Consider the following 17,003-nt stretch of genomic DNA (forward strand, 5'->3'; position numbering starts at 1 on the left):
CATAAGGATAAGCTCAGTAAGCCGACGTCAGCTGGTCATGTGGCCGGCAAAGGCTTGTCCATTAAATGGTCGGAATAATATACCGCTGGGCGAAAGGAGAGAAAGACGAGCTCAGAAAGCCAGGAGCGCGAGGTTCAAGAACTCAAGGCACAAGTGGCATGGATTCCGGAGATAGTCGAGGAGCAAGTGCGAGACCAACTGGGAGCGACGATCACCGCCATTATGCCTACCTTGCTTGAGGGGTTGCAGGCGTGGATTGCGAGCGGCCAACAGGGGCCACCCCCGATTCCTAGCTTTATGGGCAGCAACTCGCAAAACGCGCCAGCGGCGCCATTGGTGTGTCCGGCGGAGGCACCGGCATTGGAGCTTAATACACCCGGGTGTGGGAAGAATACGATGGCCGGCACCTCGACAGCAAGCGGCCCCTCCGTCACTTGCCCGCCCGCCATTGGCGGTGCCTCGACATTAGCCAAGCTCGACGCCATCACGGTAACTAAGCCTCTCGGCCGATGACTTCATCTCCTCGCCTTTGACTAGGCATCCCTGACGCCCTACATGTTTTCACAGGGCGCTGCCAAAGTTCCATGCACTCTCCTGCACTTCGTGGAAGGCAAGTTGATCAATGTCGCCAAGGCCAGAATCATTCAATCGGGCAACCGCCTGTTCCACGGTAATCCGATGCCACCCAACGTGTATAGGGTACAACTGGTTCGGGTGCTGCGGGGCTGCGACGACTTGTTACCTCCGTATCGACCCCCTGGGGCCGACGAAGATGATGTGATGACCCTCAGTGCCTGCATAAGCTGGTCCATGCTTTGGCTGAAGAGCAAGATTCGTTTGGGGGCGAGGGACACCACCCCACAGACAACACCACCAGTTGTGCCGGCACCAAGCCATGGCAAGACTGCCGCAACGCTGCCGCCGTCAGCTGATCTGGACATGCATATGGCACAGGATCCGGACAACGACGATGGTACATTTACCAGGGTCGATAAGTACTTCAACGAACATGGGTACGGTGACGAATTCTTAGGGCCTCCTTCTCAAGAACCCAACCCTGCAGAAGACGATTGCGATCTAGCTGGTACCGCGGAGAAACCCAATTGCAACAAGCGTCGTCTGGCGTTCAGTTCTCAGGAGAAGCCTCCAGCTGCCGCCTTCACCGAGCCTCAGATAGCCGAGGTGCGAAATATTATCAGCCCCAACACACTCAAGAACGTGGTCTCTGAGCAGAACTCGATCCCATTACAGTAGAAGAAGCAGAAGGGACGGAAAAGAAAGAATAACAAGGGTGCGAGCCAGCCGGCACCGAGTACGATCCGTGCTCAGGACGGGCCACCTTCACCTAAGGATATCTCGAGGAGGGTGCATGTGGCGGGTAGGCCGATGTTACCGACTAATCTGCTCAATGCTGCAACCGGTGCTATGCGGAGTCTGCATGACAGTGTTCTTTCTTTGGAGAAGCGGCATCTCTCCGAGAATGATGTGGCATACCCGGTTTTCGTGGCCAAGGTGCCAGAGGGCAAGGGCTTTCTTGATAGCACCATCGGGGGTATGATCGGCCTGCGGTTTCATGACATCTTCGCTATGTTTAACCTTCATCCGCTGCACTACACCTTCATTCGGCTATTTTCGCTAAGTATGGAGATGTGGATCATTAGAGACAAGACCCCGGACATTGTGATAGTCGACCCATTCTACATGCGTGCCAAGATCTTGGGCAGCGCTGGGGACCGGCAAGTCGCGAGTTCATACCTGGAAGGCGTCATTCTGGCGAACCCAGATAAGGATAACTTCCTCGTGCCTTACTTTCTCGAGTAAGTCATCCCCTTACCGCCCCGTAACATATGATTTCTTAGATTTCGATCGTTCTTTTTTTTCTAACATTCCGTGTTTTGTGCAGTGACACACATTGCACACTCATCCTCTTAAGCCCGAACTATTCCATGGCCACGTATTTCGACTCGGGCCGTCAGTCGAATAAAGACTACACAAATATCAAGAAAGTTCTTGATGATGTTCTCCCCGGCTAAGCCAAATTTGGAGGCACCTTCAGGAGGCCAATTTTTAGGTACAGCAAGCACGTCTTCTACCACGTAACGACGTTCCCCTGTGTCAAGCAACCGCCTGGCCGTCAGAAGGATGCCTACTACGCCCTCCATCACATGCGGGCGATCGTACGGGACCATAATCACCTTATACTACCAAATAGTCTCAAAGATTGGGCCGCATGCTTGTCGGCAATCCGGGACGCGGACCTCAGAAAAGAATTCTTTCACATCCAGTCGGAGTTTGCGGAAATCATCCATCAAGATGTCCTTCGTACCTCGGGGCAGTTCTACCTCAAATATCAATCGTCCAACAGTGAAATAGAAACAACGCTACAAATGCAGGCTGACAACGACCGTGATTTCATGACCATCACGAAAGACGGCGCAGCTTCATCCACGCTCTGGTCCCTGAGTCGAGTCGAAAGTAGTCATGCTATGTAGTTCTGAAATATCGATTAGCTCATGTTGTAATTAAACTTTAATGAACTTGTATGTCTCTTTGGTTTGGATAGTCGTTCAACTTATATGTAATCGATGCTATTTATTAGTAGGGCCATGAATCGTGCTATTAATGTGTTACTTTTCTCTTCCGATCCTTTTGTTGCATACTTATATATTGCTTATGTATTGTCTGTGAATTGATACTAACGTTTTGTTTGTCTAGTGCACAGAGATGCCGTCGTATGTCGTGTACAAGGGTAAGGTTCCCGGAGTCTACGACGACTTGGAGGAGTGTCGGAGACAGGTTCACTATTTCAGCGGTAACAGTTACAAAGGGTACACCACTATGGCGGAGGAAGAAGCTAGATACGCGCGTTATCTAGCAGGAGAGAGAGGAGGGAATAGAGGAGGAACCGGATGAACAACAGTTTCACCGTGATGATGCTCATCGTGACCGCAGCTCTCTTCTATGTGATGGTATTTTAGATGATCGATATCGACTTTGTAATGTGACGACAAACTCGGCTAATATATATGATGAACTTTGCTAATGTCTCGAGACCTAAACTTGGCTAATGTTTGAACTTTGTTCGCTATTTCGAATTTGGAGACGAATATGATGAATTCTATTGTGTCATGTTTATATTCTGTGCTATGTAATGTGTATTTTGTAACCTGTGCAAATACCAGATATTTTGTAACCTGTGCAAATATCAAAAAAGCAAAAAAAATCCTAATATTCATAGTAGTGGCACACCATATTGAGCACTAGTGGCGCACAAGGGCTAAATACCAGTGGCGCATTATGCGGCATAGTAATGGCGCACTAGGGGCATACGTGAAGGTAAATATGCCCCCCTAGGAGGCATAGTAATGGCGCACTGTTGGACATAGTAATGGCGCACTGCCTGGTGCGCCACCGTTGGACATAGTAATGGCGCACTGCCTGGTGCGCCACTATTGTCTCGTACCATTAGTACTTGTTACAAGTGGCGTGATGATAGTGGCGCACCTATAGTGCGCCATTAATAGCCAAAATAGGTGTGCCACTAACAGGCCTTTTCCTAATAGTGACTAGGTAGGGGTACAATCTGCGTGAGTCTGGGTTATGTGTGGTGGGGCTGGTTCTTGGGCAAGTACAACCGTGGTTCTATCTCCATTGACAGGTAGCACGATCTTTTCTGAAGACCGTGTTTTTACTCCCACAGATACTGCCATCACCCCCTCCAATTGAAATGGCTGATAAACAAGAAAAGTAATTGAATGTACAGACATTGTAAGATAGACAGGTACGATGGATAGTAGGGAAGAAAACAGGGCATGAAATAATTCACATTTATGTTGTCTAACCAAATAGAATAGCATGACATAATTTCACATATATGATGGCTAATTAAACAGGATAGCATGACACAATTTCACATGTATGATGGCTAACTAAACAAGATAGAATGACATACTTCAAAATATGATGACTATGTAAACAGGATGACATGATATAACTATACGATGTGTCTATTAAAGTGGTTGGCATGCCATAAATCACAAACATGTCATCGATGTAAACATGATGGCATGATATAATTCACGGATAGAATGACATATTTCAAAATATGATGACTATGTGAACAGGATGAGATGATATAACTATATTATGTCTTTAGAAAATGGGTTGGCATGCCATAATTCAGATACATGTTGTCTATGTAAACATCATGGCATGATATAATTCAAATATATGATTTATATACTAAGGAAGTGAGCAGAGGGCAATCACATATATGATGTGTCAACTAAAGAGATGGCATTCAATATCATGTATATGATGTAAAAACTAAGCATTGCAATAAACATATGCATGATATGAGTAATATAACCCTGCCAAGTTTGAGCATACACCTCAGGGGGATAATAGGACTAGTCATCTGCCTCTGAATCCTCCTCTGAAGAGCTATCTGTAACCAGCAAGACATCTGCTTCACCAGGTAGCATTGTCTGCTCTGAAGACCTTGTTCTCACTCCAGATTTCTCCATCACCAATTCAAATGGCTGATGCACAGGAAGAGCAGTTGAATGTACAAACATTGTCGACAAAAGCAATGAGAAATACAAAAAAAGGACGGCATGATATAATTCACATATATGACGCTTGGCTAAACAGCATGGCATTGCATAATTCACATATATAATGCCTTGCAACAAGATAGCATTGCATAATTCACATATATAATGTCTTGCAAAAAGATGGCATTGCATAATTCACATATATGGTAATTAGACACTAAATAGGTGGCATTCACACAAAGCATGTCTAAACTAAGCAAATGACATAGCAATGCAAGATACCATACGCACGATATGAGCATCATAACCCTGCCAAGTTAGAGCATGCACCTGGGGGGGAATAGAACTGGTCATCTGTCTCTGAACCCTCCTCTCAGGAGCTATCTGTAACCAGCAAGACATGCGCTTCGTCAGATAGCATTGTCTGCTCTGAAGACCTTGTTCCACTCCAGATTTTTCCATGACCGTGTTGAATGGCTGATGCATAGGAAGAGTAATTGAATGTACTAAAATTGTTGACAAATTTAACACGTAATAAAAAATGATGTCATGATATAATTCACATATAAGATGACTGGCTAACCAGGGTGGCATTGCAAAATTCACATATATGATGCCTGGATAAACAAGATGGCATTGCATGATTCACATATACGATAAAGAAACTAAACAGATGGCATTTACACAAAGCATGCTAAACTAAGAAGATTACATCTTTGATGTATACAGTAAGCAATGCAAGGCACCATATGCATTATATTACCAACATCAGCATGCCAAGTTAGAGCAAAGACCTCATGGGGTAAATAGGAGTGGTCTTCTGCTTTTGAATCCCCCCTCAGAACAGTTATCTTCCTCTTGATTCCGATCCGAAATGGGTGGAGGGGGGCTGCCTTTGCGCCCACCATGGAGCGACGTCTGCATGAAATTTTATTGCCACGCAAGGCTCGTCTCTTTTGCTCTACATGTTCAGTTCCATTGTGTACAATAAATGACATGCATAGGAATAAAACATAGTGAGATTATGTAAGGAGTGCATGCATAAATCCAGAGTGATGGTAGCAAACTATGGATAGACCCAAAATAAATGATAGCAGGAAGATAATAGCTTTAGTTAAAAAATACAGATAATGGCTCCTTCAATGTTTGTTTGCACCCAACATGAAACTCATAGTAGACACCCGAGATTAACCAGATAGTAGACAGATAGTATTGATTGCTGCCCCAATATGTATCCCACAACCATTTAAAAACTCAAGTTTCAGCATAAGTTTCGACCTGAGTCGGAGTCTAATAGGTGAACACGACGATAAAGTAGCATGTCATCATATTAGGCGATGCATAACGTAAGTAGACACGGAAGAGTGCGACCTCTCTTGCGGACTCTTGTAGTCCTCAAGGTCATCTGCTTAGTTGATGATGGTAATGCAGTTGTCGTGGCTACCAGCGGCGGGGAAGAAGATCTGAGGCGGTGAAAGACAGTCTAGAGAGCGGATCCCTACTGTGGTGAACCCTTCCGTCGTTGGAGCAGCTGAGCTGGGGTGGAACACAGCACCGCAGGAGAAGGACAAACCACACAAGGTTTTCTTTGACACATATTTGTAACAGAAGTAATTGTGTAAGGGCTTGTTTGAATTTGAGGATTCTAACAATGCAGGGATAGGAAATAGACAAGAATAGGATAGGAATGCACGTGCAAAACAGAGAATTTAAAAACACGGGATTTCTGCCAATCTGGGTGTTTGGTTCACAAGAATTCGAAGATCACAGGATGCAAAGAAGCATGTTGAGATTAAGTCAAACCACAAGAAGTGTACAACCTCTTTGGCGAAGCCATGTCGATCTCAGCGTGATTGGGTTGGCCGGTAAGGATGCTCTGGCTGACTTGGTTGTCGGAGGAGGGGAAGAAGATCTTAGGCGTCTGGAGATGGAGCCCGAGGTACTGCTCCACTGTGATGGAGGGTTTCGTCGTTGGAGCAGCTCCGGTGAGTTGTACGACACCGAGGCTGAAGCAGGACAAGAGAGACAACATTAACCTGAGTGGAATTCTAATAGCATCTCCAATAGATGACGTAAAATACATAACTACAAAGTGCTAGATGTATACATTAGCCGCTCATCTCTGAACTTAACTGTCGAAACTGAATTTAACTATCAAAACTGAACTTAACTATTGAAACTGAATTTTGTTGTCAAAACTGAACGCACTAGAGGTGAGGCTACAAGTCAGTCGACTGACTTTTTTATCTCTGGTCAGTCAATTTTGCAGATGTTGGATACGAAATCAAGGGCCTGCAGTTCATCTTCAACCTCCAGTCCCCTGAGCCACCAGCCACCACCGGCCAATCAGCCGCACACCGCCGCCCGCAGCCGGCGGTGCGCCGCCCCGCCCGCCCCAAAAATACTCCCCATCACTGGTCCGCCACCGCCCTGGCCATCCCTGTAGCCCCCCCCCCATGCCGAGCTTTTTCTCCGGCGATCCCCACGCCACCGCCCCGCCACCGCCGCCGACCACCACCCCCACCCTGAACCCTAAGATAGGTAGTGGGGTACCTCTCCGGCGAGCCCTCCTCCCCGCTGCGGCTGGTTCTTCCTTAACTCCAGCGAGCCCCCCCCCCCAACCCCCTGAAAATCAACTGACCCAAAAGTCGATTCAGTAGACTAAAGTGTAGCTAAATCGGAGCAGCATCGCAAGCAAGAGCAAGAGCGAGAGGAGCAGCGCGAGCAAGAGTAAGAGCGAGAGCAGCAACGCGACCAAGAGCAAGAGCAGACCAGGCAGGGGACCGAGAGCAAGAGCACAGCAGCAGCGTGAGTGAGAGCTAAAGCAGCAGAAGCTCCTACTGATGTGGACGTTGCCGCCGAGGGAGCGACGCCGTGGAGGAAGTGGCCGGCAACGCCGGCGTGGATGGAGCCGCGCCGTGTCGGCTCGGGACCGAGCACCGGCAGCACCGTGAGATCGAATCAAGAAGAAAATGCGGCGATTAGTGTACAACCTCTTTGGTGGCGCCGATTAGGCCGCAGCTTCATCTGAGGAAACGATGACGATGATGCTCTTCCGGTGGTGCAGGTGAAGACAGTGGTGTGGGAATGGAGGTGGCGCGAAAGATGAGGGGAACGTCGGGGCAGCTCCTTGGAGGTGGAGGACGGGGTGGCTGAACCGGCGGGACGACCAGATCGACGACGGATCCTCATCCGATACGGTGGATGAGGGACATTGAGGTGTTGATGTGGATGACGTCGTCGGGGAAGAGGCTTCGGCTGGGTGGCGGACGGAGGAGGGTGTGGGGCTTCGCGGGTTTTGCCGGCCTCGGTGTACGAATGGGTGGGCGGATGGGATGGGAGTGGGGAACCATGGCTTAGGGACGTGCTTGTCCAAAATGTGGGGTAAGTTACAAAAGTACCCCCACCGATTTGAGGCGGTTCTTTCGGTTCAGGTGTATCACGGGCATTTCGCGTGTCGGGATTTCACAGGATGTGGGAGTTTTCGCGCGTGTTGTAATTTTGGAATAGAAAGGCGTGGGTTGAGATGGAGGGAGTTGTCGGAGCACAGCGAGACAAAGATATATCTTAAATATTTCGGGCTAACAAGGCGCGGGTTGAAGAGGCGGGAGTTTCGTAGCACGATAGATAGAGATGCTAGCTCGAAATTTCGGCATAACAAGGGGCAGCTTGAAATTTCGGGAGAACAAGCTTAACGTGTACCCAAAAAAGACAATTTAGACTAGTATGATATACTACGTACAATGTGTTTAACACGCACAACACACACACACACACACATACACCATTTAGACTAGTAAGGTACGCGTGCATTGCACGCATGAGATTTGGCAACCAAATTATGAATAAATACCACATTATAGCATGTAAGCTTTGAGTCATATATGCATGATGTAGATGTTCGTTTAATTCTTATAGTTCATTTCATTCAAAATCATCTAGTTTTTATAAGAAAGCTAATCTATTTTAAGATTCATGGAATTGTGCATTGTAAGGCATAAAGTAAAAACAAATCATGTAGAAAAACATTTGGGCAATTATGATACGGAAGATTCTAGAACAAAGACGAAGTTCTTGTGTTTTGAGGTTTGTGCATTATGCTTAAGTTCAACCATAGGGTCTTCTAGATTGTACATGTGGCAAAATCTGGTGGAATCTAGATGATATCCAACGGCCAGTAGTGCTCAAATTTGCCAGCTCTGCACCACCGGATTGGCCTCATCCAACGACCATCTTTCAAAGTTAAATTTATCCGCACACTATATAAAAAATATAAAATATAATATATATATATAGGGGTATAGATATAGATATGTAATGCGAAAGCCACCCATCATCTCCAATTAGAATAGTTTGTCCATGCACGGATGCAATGTGGCCAAACGATGTCTGTCATCGGTATCTCAAATTCAAACCAATCTGACCTTGTTCAATGTGTATACATTGCAACATGCTCATTTCCAAACCACACTGCGCAGATCTCCATTATATTCATGCATGCATGGGTTTCAAACATCATGATCTCTTATTCAAATATTTGAATTCAACTTTACATGGATTATGACCTCACCTAGTCTTTTACACCCACACATTGGTCTTCTCTTTATAATTGTACCACTAACTTTCTCTCGTGCATGCATGCACACACACTACCAGTCGGCATTATCCATCGCACACATGCAATCTTTTTCTTCAGGTCGGTCTCCCATGAAGGCACACACACACATCCCCCTCTCCATCATATCAGGCATTCTTTATCTTTGATGTGCATGCACAATGATCGATGTTCCTCTATGTGTGTGTGTGTGTGTATAGCTAGGTCTTTCATAGTTTTCCACATAAATCGATCAATCTATATATCTAGTGAGGTCTCACCCTCTTTCCCACGTCCACATCAATCAATCTATACCTCTCTATATAGGATTACATATATAGCTAATACACCCACATTAATTATATATCCAACGCCCCCCTCTCATCATCCATGCCTTCCGCTTCATCTCTCAGACGCGCGCACAATGGCCAAGATAGGGGCAGCAAGGGCCCTACCCCCCTAACATCACTATATATCAAGGCTAATATGAATGTGATCATTAGACAATTGCTGATAAAAATGGTTTAAGTTGATGAATTAGCCCTCCTCATAAAGGATTAGCAATGCTTGGCCCCCTAGCTCATGGGACATTTTTCATGGTTCCGCCACTGCGCGCAACGCGCACGTTCTCGCCCCCTCTCTCTAAATATCGATCTCGCAGTTGTGCACTCCTTCATAGTCTCCCTCCACTCGGCCCCTTGCACCACCTTCTAGCCCCCCACCGGATTTTGCCACATGTACAATCTAGCAGACTCCATGGTTGAACTTAAGCATAATGCACAAATCTCAAAACAACAGTGGTTCTCATTTGTTCTAGAATCTTCCATACCGTAACTGCCCAAACTTTTTTCTAGTTGAATTTCCATTCTTTGTTTGTACTTTATGCTTTACAACGCACAATTCCATGAATCATAAAATAGATTAAGGGCTTCTTTGATTCAAAGGATTCACGAAGGAATTTTGGAGGATTCTAATCCTGAGGAATTTTTCCTATCTTGGTTGTTTGATTCGTAGGATTGTAAACCATAGGAATTTTTCCATATGATTCATTTGCACTAGATTTCATAGGAAACATCCCATCCACTCAAACCTCTTTGAAAGAATTCTGTGTTTTTTCTATGCACAATTAAACACTCGTACCATCCTGTAGGATTCAAGATGACATTCCACTCTAATCCCATGTTCTTCCTATTCCCGTGTTTTGGAAACCCTACGAATCAAAGAGCCCTAGGTTTTTTATAAAAACTAATTGATTTTGAATGAGATGAACTATAAGAATTAAACAAAGGTCTACATCAGGCATATATGACTCAGAGCTTACATGCTACAGTGTGGTATTTATTTGTAATTTGGTTGCAAAATCTGACGCGTGCAATGCACGTGTACCTTACTAGTACTTCGAGTATGTGCAAAACACAATGGCACACTACACAGTGTCTCTCTTATAGTTCATGAAGCCACGTGGGCACGTGGCACATGTGGAGGCGTTGTCACGACATCCTTGTGTGGATTGATCACAATGACGTGCTGCTGGTTCCAGAAGAATGTACTCGTCCTCCCTGAGCCGCACTGGCGGTACATGCACGAAGCGAAGATGTGCACACATGCCACGCACTCACTCATTCCCTCGCACGCACACGCGGGTACACAGGCGGACGCAATTTTGTACCAAGATCCACCCCATGTGATAATTTGACGCGTGTAAAGTCCTTCACTTCATTGATGGTCAATTAATACAGCGCATGCAAATTGAGTGGACGTGAGGGCGGAAGAAAGACATTACTACTCCACTGCGCGCATGCGAGTAGTTAAATCATGGGTTGCTAGTAGTACTTCCATTGGTCTCCTTCGTATTTTGTGCCAATTTTTCATAGTAACATAATATTTATGCATCTGAGCAGTGCAGTCTACTTGAAATTTATGTTCCACTAAACTCATAGGGAGCCGTTTCGGACCTTGAAACCAAAAATCATCAATTAATCTTTACCTTGTTCCCATCACATTCGAAAGTACTAATGCTACAATTAAGTGCAAGTCTGCTCACACCTACCTGTACGTACCAAACCTGAACGTGTTCCCACTATGCAGGTTTTAGTACTAGTGCTAGTACTTAGGTTATAAAAAGGGGAACTACCTAACCAAAAATTACTGCACATTCCTCCTCAACTCCTCATCCACAAGAAACAATCAAGCCATAGCCAGCGTGAGTTCTGGGTCGCGAGATTTCCACCAGGAAGAGGTGAGCTTGGAAGAGGAAGCACCAGAGATGTCCCGCCTCGCCGCAAAAGCAGCCGACATGTCCAGTTGTGCAGCAGTAGCAGCACAAAGGTCCCGCCGCGCCGTCGAAGCAGCATGGAGGTCCCGCCAGGCCGTCGATGTAGCAGATTGGTCCGGCCATGCCACGGAAGCAGCAGAGATGTCTCGCCGCACCGCCGAAGCAGCAGGGAGGTCCCGTAATGCTGCGGCGGCCTGGGAAAATTTCTCATGGGCAGGCGAGGACTCTTACAGGCGCATGCATGCGATTGTCCATATCCAGATGGATCAGATCTTCGGCTAGGCGAGGATGCAGGACGAGGCTACCGGCGTCATCCGGCAACTCGGGGAGGGCAATGCGAAGCTCCGGGGTGAGCACGACCTGCTGAGGGCGAAGATCACTGGAAGGGCGAAGCAGGAGGAGGAGACTGTTGTCGTGTTGTAGAGGGCCGGCGTCATCATCAAGAAACTTATGGACTAGAATGCCATGCTCCACATCGAGCACAACAGGCTGGTGGAGGAATCCATGGATGCTGCCAAACAGTGTATTAAGCACATGAAACGGATGAAAGAGATCATCGCCCGCCGCGAGAACTAGTCTCCGCGACCTGCAACGCATAAAGAAAGTAGAGATCAGCGAGCCAGATCATTGTATGTGTCTTCCTTCTTCTTTTGCCCTTGTGTATTTCGGGCATAGCCGCATGTGGCTTTTTTTAATTATCTTCCTAATTATGTAAGAAAATTATTATCCACTCTCGTCGTCCTTGTATATATTCATCAGTCTTGTTGTAAGTCGCAGTAGATGCTATATAGGTCCATCGGATCTTACATCAAGATCCGTGCAAAATTTTCTTTTCAGATTTTCCTTTTTCTCTCTTAAATCTCAGTCAAGTGAGACATTGCCACACCATTAAATAGAGGCTCGGGCTCCATTAATGGTACCTTGGGAGAGAGGTGGACGACAGATGGAGGTCAAAGGGCTCTCCTCCCGATAAGCACGCGCAGGGATCTGATCGCACTCCTCTCGTACTCAAATAGCTACCCTGCACGGCACCTCCTAGCTAATAAAAAAAGGGACGCATGGCGGCACGTAAATGGTAAATAGAACGCCCACGGTTTCGATAATACTTGTGTTTCCGATTGTAACGTGACAGCACTTGTTCCAAAATGACTTTGTTGATTGTTAATGTGTGCGCCTTCGCAAATCGAACAGCAAAATTACCACAACATGTTGGTGCCATGTCATGGCACCAAGCCAGGTTTCATGATTTTCATGCGTGTTTCGGATTTACAGGAATTAAAAAACCAAGTTTCTCAATTTTTCCAGCTGAGCCATGACGCCCAGATGTTTGAATTTCATTCCCATTTCTGGCATGGGACCTAGAAATTTACCCGAGGACACACATGTGATTTTTCAACCAGCTTTGGTTCACTGGAGCATGTGCTTGTATTTAAAATTTGAATTATGCACACAAAGGTGACACGTTCCCTCTCAGAACCACGAGCCTTCTTGAGAGAGGCTCCGGTTTGCAAGAAACTTATACCAAAACTTGTTCCTATTCTGCATTTTTTTACCACAGCATGGTAGTACCATGACATGACACCATGCCAAGTTTCATGATTTTCAGGCGTGTTTTGGATTAACCAGAATTTTAAAACCAAGCTTCTCAATGTTCTCGGCCGAACCACGATGCCCAGATGTTTGAATTTCATTCCCATTTCTTGCATGGGACCTAGAAATTCACCCGAGGACACACATGTGATTTTTCAGTCAACTTTGGTGCACAGGAGCATGTGCTTGTAGTTCAAATTTGAATTATGCACATTAAATGACCAGGAACTCAATTAATGTATAAAAAAGGCCAAACGAACCCGAAATAATTCCAAAATTTAACAGGGCACTCATATAGTTCTATGTTGCCTCTGTAATGAAAATCTGGCGATAGGCAGCGTATATTGTTTCACACACAAAGGTATAAAGAAATAAAGAAATTAGCCCTGTTTAATTCTTGGGTTCTTATTATTTATGCCACTAGTTGTGTATCACTACTCAGTTTTGCCATTAGAAGTTACAAGTACTCAAAAAATGCCATCGATCCGTGAGATGCCTGCTCCAAAATGCAATTAGATATCTAAAAAATGCCATCGTTAAGTTAGATGTTCGCTCAGAAATGCCATTAGACATTGTTATTTTCACGTCAAACCCCATTGACCATGTTACATGACAAAAATAGCCGATTCTCACAATGATAAGTTAATGGTGTCCAGCACAACACACCCCTCAAATAAAACTAAGCACCCTGGAATTCTTTGACAAAACTAAGCACCCTGAAATTCTTTGACAACTAAACTGCTGGCTATATGATGTTGGCCATATATATTGTACGTATATAATGTCAAGAAAGGAGTGGTAGTACTATACCAACTAAAAGATGAAATGTACGAAATATAACGAGAAGAAACATAACATAGTTCTACTGGGGGCTCGGCACAACACACCCCTCAAATAAAACTAAGCACACCAGAAATTAAACTAAGCAACTAATCCGGTAGGCACTGCATTAGAACCACCATGAGCAACGACACTGCCACCTTACTCGGAGTCCTCGTCCACGTCCTCGACTTCGTCCTTGTCCCTCTTCCTCTTGGGTGATACTTCTTTGCTTGAACCGCACACTTGGCTCTTGTTGTTCATCCAACCCTTGTAGATATTGAAACAAAGGTAGCCATCCATTGCAGCGTAGTGGATGTGGTCCATATCTAGTACATTCCACTGCCATGCATGACGATGAAACGTGTACGAAGGTTTCTCTAGTTTACCATACGAAGGATGAACCATGGCTCCTGCCAGGGTCAGCATTGAAGGCTGATCAAGGGAGGGCACCAGCCCTTCCTTCTGGAGGTCGAAGGGGTCGAGGCCTATCCGACCCAGGATTTCCTTGTCGTTCCTAAAGTCTACAGTAACGAATTTGACTCGGCTACCCTTGAGGAACTTCTTAAATTCCTCGCACTCAACATCGGCATGGCATATGTGGTAGACCAAGCATAAGTCAGCCATGCAAACATGGATCATGGCGGGCTTCTTCTTCTCTGCCTCCTTTAGTTTCTTCTCGCTTCCTAGGATTGTGGTGTACTCAACATCTAGCCCAGCGACCCACTCATCATTTGAGTTTTCAAACATGCGTTTGAAGCAAGCAAGGCATTCTTTCACCGTTGTGGAAGAACGGGTGTAGATGATGTCGAACTCATCACCGGTGATGGTTCTAACCTTGTACTCACCGCCGATCATGGAGATTTGGGACGCCATGGATTTGGGAGGAGGGTTAGGATTAGTGGAACTGCCATAATGTGAAAGGACGAGACGACTAGGAGCGGTTTATCGATTGTAAAAATGTCGAGTGGGGGGCGCGTGCGAATGGCAGTGTAGTGGCTTGCCTGGTGGATAAATGGATTCATGCACAGTACTATGGGGGCCCAATTAGATGTCATGTCTACTCGACGCCCAATTAAATGGCTTTCAATGTCATGTCAAGCATCGGGAAAATTACAGGTGATATGAAGCTTTCCATTCTCCCATGATATGGGCTTCTAAGAGCCCTTGGATCTGAGATTGAACGGTTGCATGGCGTGATTCTAGACCTATGGGTGAATATCCTATCCTGGAGGGTTATGATACATCTCCAACGTATCTACATTTCCAAACACTTTTGCCCTTGTTTTGGACTCTAACTTGCATGAATTGAATGGAACTAACCCGGACTGACGCTGTTTTCAGCAAAATTACCATGGTGTTATTTATGTGCAGAAACAAACGTTCTTGGAATGACCTGAAACTTCACGGAGCAATTTTTGGAAAATATAAAAAATACCTGCAAAAGATGAAGGCCAGGGGGGCCACCACCTCTCCACGAGGGTGGGGGCATGCCTGCCCCCTAGGGCGCGCCCCCTACCTCGTGGGCCCCTTGTTGCCTCTCTAACTCCAACTCCAACTCTATATATTGTGTTTCAGGGAGAGAAAAATCAGAGAGAAGAATTCATTGTGTTTTACGATACGGAGCCGCCGCCAAGCCCTAAAACCTCTCGGGAGGGCTGATCTGGAGTCCGTTCGGGGCTCCGGAGAGGGGAATCAGTCGCCATCGTCATCATCAACCATCCTCCATCACCAATTTCATGATGCTCACCACCGTGCGTGAGTAATTCCATCGTAGGCTTGCTGGACGGTGATGGGTTGGATGGGATCTATCATGTAATCGAGTTAGTTTTGTTCGGTTTGATCCCTAGTATCCACTATGTTCTGAGATTGATGTTGTTATGACTTTGCTATGCTTAATGCTTGTCACTAGGGCCCGAGTGCCCTGATTTCAGATCTGTACCTATTATGTTTTCATCAATATATGAGAGTTCTTGATCCTATCTTGCAAGTCTATAGTCACCTATTATGTGTAATGATCCGTTAACCCCGAAGTGACAATAATCGGGATACTTACCGATGATGACCATAGTTTGAGGAGTTCATGTATTCACTATGTGTTAATGCTTTGTTCCGGTACTCTATTAAAAGGAGACCTTAATATCCCTTAGTTTCTGTAAGGACCCCGCTGCCATGGGAGGGTAGGACAAAAGATGCCATGCAAGTTCTTTTCCATAAGCACGTATGACTATGTTCGGAATACATGCCTACATTATATCAATGAACTGGAGCTAGTTCTGTGTCACCCTAGGTTAGGACTGTTACATGATGAACCGCATCTGCCATAATTCTCCATCACCGATCCATTGCCTACGAGCTTTCCATATATTGTTCTTTGCTTATTTACTTCCCCATTGCTATTGCTATCATCAATACAAAATACCAAAAACATCACTTTTACTATTGTTACCTTTTGCTACCGTTACCACTACTATCATATTACTTTGCTACTAAACACTTTGCTGCAGATATTAAGTTTCCATGTTTGGTTGAATTGACAACTCAGCTGCTAATACTTGAGAGTATTCTTTGTCTCCCCTTGTGTCGAATCAATAAATTTGGGTTGAATACTTTACCCTCGAAAACTGTTGCGATCCCCTATACTTGTGGGTTATCAGGTTATTCTGCAAATTTTCAGCAACTTAGCATGCGACCGTTCGATCTCAGATCCAAGGGCTGCCAGCAGCCCGTATCATGGTCGCGCCTACCACGACCGTCGACTCGCTCGCGCGGTCGCGCCCTTGGAGATTTAACACGGTGTGTTAGGCTATCTGATGTTGGCATGTCATACATGGTCATCACTTAGTCACTCATACAACAAGGTTAGCTATAAGGTTGGCTATAAGAGTATTTTTTTTGTTTACTTCTCTCTATCTCTTTCTTCGTTGTATTTATTGCATTTGCCAAGGAGTGACCTCTTCCAATGAAATGGTGCTTAGATGAGGTGCTATGGGCATTAAATGGCTTAGAAACTCAAGTCCCTAATGCATAGGTGCTTAGTTTTTATTGCTAAGTTTGCTTCATCTAGGTACACACGCTTAGCACCGTTTCTTCCTGGGGTCACCAAACTAGTCTCTCTCTTCTTAATTAACTTGCCACATCAGACTTTATGCCTATGTGGTAGGCTTAG

This window comes from Triticum aestivum, chromosome 4A (assembly GCF_018294505.1).
Source record: "Triticum aestivum cultivar Chinese Spring chromosome 4A, IWGSC CS RefSeq v2.1, whole genome shotgun sequence".
NCBI lineage: Eukaryota > Viridiplantae > Streptophyta > Magnoliopsida > Poales > Poaceae > Triticum > Triticum aestivum.